This window comes from Xyrauchen texanus, chromosome 35, assembly GCF_025860055.1.
Source record: "Xyrauchen texanus isolate HMW12.3.18 chromosome 35, RBS_HiC_50CHRs, whole genome shotgun sequence".
Taxonomy (NCBI): Eukaryota; Metazoa; Chordata; class Actinopteri; order Cypriniformes; family Catostomidae; genus Xyrauchen; species Xyrauchen texanus.
The window spans coordinates 37312303-37316644 of record NC_068310.1 but is presented as its reverse complement, the minus strand read 5'-3'; positions in this window follow the sequence as shown (position 1 = coordinate 37316644).

Sequence of the window (4342 nt, the reverse complement as noted above, 5' to 3'; positions counted from 1 at the left end):
GTGTGTGTGTGTGTGTGTGTGTCTGGCTAAACAACCCCCTACCTCCGTGTGGTGCCGTACGGGCAACGTTGTAGGCAGCGCCATGAGGGGAGGGCCAATAAAGACTGTTCCCTCCCCTTTCTTTCATGGTGCTTTACAGCGGCCAAATGGGTGCTCTGGACGGGTGCAAGGGGCTGGTAACCCCTCTACCCTCAATCTCATTACCACTAAACCACGAGATATAATTAAGCTAGTGCCGGAGGCCCTGGGGGGACAGGCGTCTATGACGTCTCCTGGCCAAACTCCATCAGGCAGAGCCAGGAGACTGAATCCTCACCCTCGGGGCTCCTCCAGAAACAACAAAAAGCCACTACGGATGGCCACGTGGAATGTTCGAACACTCACAGCGGAGGAGAGGCTGCCACTCCTCTGTCGGGAGCTGGACCGGTACCGCCTGGATCTCTGTGGTGTTCAGGAGGTCCGTGGACCGCTCTGGCTCTTGCCACTATGAGGGGTGGACTGTCCTCTACTCGGGGCAGGCCACTGCCAAACAACAGGGAATGGCTCTTCTTCTGAACAAGAGAATGAAGGCAGCGTGGGAGCGTGACGGCGAGGTGTGGGAAGCTGTGAGCCCCAGGTTACTTTGGGTTCACCTTCCCATCAACCAGAGGCAAGGAGTGGTGGTCGTGGTTATTTATGCCCCCACCGAAGACGAACATCCATGGAGGGATTTCAATGCCCGAGTTGGTCATGATGCTAGCACCTGGTCAGGAGTGATTGGAAAACATGGGCCTGATCAGCTCAATAACAACGGCAGGAGGCTGCTAGATTTTTGTGCAGCCCATGGGCTTGTAATTACCAACACACTGTTCCGTCATCGGCGCATCCACACAACATCATGGATGCATGCCGGGTCCAAGCAAGAACATCTGCTGGACTACATAGTGATGGAACAGCGGATCCGGGCCCATGTCCTTGACACCAGGACCTACCGTGGAGCTGATCTGCCCACTGACCATCGACTTGTCATCTGTAAGATGCGCCTGCCATTCTTCCACTCCGGTGGTGGGTGTAAACCCAGGGCCCCTTTCAAACCCATAGTGGCCTGGTCTAGGCTAGCTGATGAAAGTTGCAGCTGAGAATTTCAGCATCGCTTGCAGCTGGAGTTGGCATCGCCCCCACTCCTCTGGATGTCGAGGGAAATGGGCGAGGTTTAGGGCTGTGGCTCATGTAACTGCAATGGCAGTTTTGGGCACACGGTCCAGACCTCCTCAGAAACCCTGGCTGACAGAGGAGGTGTTCAGGCTGGCTGAGAAAAAGCGACAGGCCCACTCTCATCGTCTACAGCATCCCACGTCAGAGAATGAGGAGGATTACCGCAGCCTTCGCTCGGAGGTTCGGAGAGCCGTGAGGCGCTGCAAGGATGGTTGGTGGTCGTGGGTTGCTGAGGAGATGGAGTCTCCTCAGCAACTTTTTTGATAGAATTAATTCTATCAAAAACGTTACTTGCAGCGCCACACCTATTACCATCATTAGGGGAAAGAATGGTGATCCAATCTCCGACCCCCAGAAACAGGTTTACAGATTTGCTGAGCATTTCTGTGAGGTCCTGGGGGAAGGGAAGTCCCTGAGCCTGGAAAACATTGTGGGACAAAGTGGGGATGACCCTGCTGGGGCTCATGGTGCCACAAATATTGAAGGAAGAAGTCACTCCTTGTGGGTGGCTGGCTGAGGTACCATCTTTAGAGGAAGTACTGAAGGCGATCCAGAGCCTGAGGCCAGGAAAGGCACCGGGCAGAGATGATCTCCCAGTGAAATGCTGAGGGAGGGTGGTGTTTGTGCACAGACTGCCCTACATGACATCATAACAACAGTCTGGACCACTGGGCGGGTTCCACGAGGATTGGAAGGATGCCCTGGTGGTCCCTCTCTTTAAAAAGGGGACCGCTCAGATTGTAATAACTATAGGGGCATCTCACTCCTCAGTGTGCCAGGAAAGGTCCTGGCAAGGATTATTCAACATCGCCTTGCCAGGCACGCTGAGGAGAGACTTGCGGAGCCCCAGTGTGGTTTCAGGAAGGGGCGGTCTTGCACAGATGCCATATTCTCTGTCCGTCTGCTACAGCAGAGGTGTAGGGAATTCCAGCAAGACCTACATCTCTGCTTTATTGACTCTGGTCAAGGCCTATGATACCATCAGTAGGCCTGGGCTCTGGGTTGTTCTTTGTGCTTTCGGAATCCCAGACCCGCTGCTCGCGATCATTAAGGACCTTCATGATGGCGAGCGGGCCCGGGTAAAACTACGTGGTCGGGAGTCGGAGCCATTCCCTGTTCACCTTGGAGTGCGACAGGGATGTCCTCTAGCCCCCACATTATTTAATATCTATTTTGACCATGTGGTTCGTGAAGCCTTCGATGGCTGTACTGGAGGAATTTCCATCTGGTACAGATATAATGGGAGGTTGATCGATGCCCGGGTGCGGTCAAGGGATGGTTCCCTATTGGTCAACCACATTATGTATGCTGATGATCTGGTGATTGCTGCTCACTCAGAGGAGGAGTTGGAGGTGCTGCTGATGAACCTGGAGCTTGCCACTAAGAGATGGGGCCTGACCATCAGCCCAACCAAAACTAAGCACCTTCCTGGGTATTATGTACCAACGGACACTACACCCCCACAGCTCCCAATTGGTGATGGGGCAGTTGTGGAGAGAGTGGAGTGTTTTCCATACCTGGGAAGTGTGCTTATGACCAGCTCCGGTTTGACAGCAGAGGTCTCACTCGAATCAGTCGAGCGGCATTATCTTTTCATCGGCTGCGTAATGCTGTGTGGAAGCTACCCGGTTTGTCGCTCCGCACAAAGCTTCAAGTATTCTCGGCCACGGTCATTCCCTCCCTTCTCTATGCTTGCGAAACGTGGACCCCCCTAATGGAACATCATCGCCGGCTAGAAACATTTAGGCTGGCCTGCCTAAGATCCATCCTGGGTTTAACCAGGCTGGATTGTGTGAGGAGCTCACAAGTCTTTGAAAGATGTGGACAAAGTCCCATCGGTGAGCTCCTCCGGCAGGCAAGGTTGCGTTGGCTGGGTCATGTAGCCTGCATGCCCGGCCACCGCATGCCTAAACAGTTATTGTTTGGCCGGATAGAGGGGCTAAGCGGAGCGGCACGGGCTGGAGAAGGGATGGAGTGATGTGGTACAGGAGGATCTGGAGCTGAGTGGACTTGTCGACGACTGGTACCAGCAGTGTCAAGATTGGCCTCTTTGGAGGAGGCTTGTGAAGGATGCTGCTGGCCAGTTGGAGGCAGTCGCCCTCCAACAACAACGGAGGGCAGAGGAGCGACACTCACAACAATGAGCAGAGCGCAGGGTGGCTAAAGCACAGCAAGTTGGCACAGTAGGGGGCACAGGTGGTGCATCAACCAGTCATCTCAGTCATTCGACCCATGTCACCGGTTGGATCTGTCCCGTGACCACCTGCCAGCGGGCGTTTGACACTTCACGTGGCCTTAACGTGCACATAGCCTGGCACAAGCGTCGTGGTGACGTCACCGCCACTTAGTGGCGAATGGCGGTTGTTTGTTTGTTTTTGTGTGTGTGTCAAACCAGTCTCTGAGTATTGAGGAGTCTGATGGCTTGAGGTGAGAAGCTGTTACACAGTCTGGCCGTGACGGCCCTAATGCTTCGGTACCTCTTGCCAGACGGGAGGAGGGTAAAGAGTTTGTGTGAGGGGTGTGTGGGGTCGTCCACAATGGTGTTTGCTTTGCGGATACAGTGTTTTTTGTAAATGTCTTTGATGGAGGGAAGAGAGACCCCAATGATCTTCTCAGCTGTCCTCACTATCCTCTGCAGGGCTTTGCGGTCCGAAAAGTTGCAAGTCCCAAACCAGGCAGTGATGCAGCTGCTCAGGATGCTCTCAATAGTCCCTCTATAGAATGTAGTGAGGATGGGGGGTGTGGGATGTGCTTTCCTCAGCCTTCGAAGAAAGTAGAGACGCTGCTGGGCTTTCTTGGTGATAGAGCTGGTTTGAGGGACCAGGTGAGGTTCTCCGCCAGGTGAACACTAAGGGATTCGGTGCTCTTGATGATCTCCACAGAGGAGCCGTCGATGTTCAGCGGAGTGTGTTCACCTTGTGCTCTCCTAAAGTCAACAACCATCTCTTTTGTTTTGTCGACATTCAGGGACAGGTTGTTGGCTCTACACCAGTCTGTTAGTCGCTGCACCTCCTCTCTGCATGCTGACTCGTCGTTCTTGCTGATGAGACCCACCACGGTCGTGTCATCGGCGAACTTGATGATGTGGTTCAAGCTGTGCATTGCTGCACAGTCGTGAGTCAGCAGAGTGAGCAGCAGTGGACTGAGC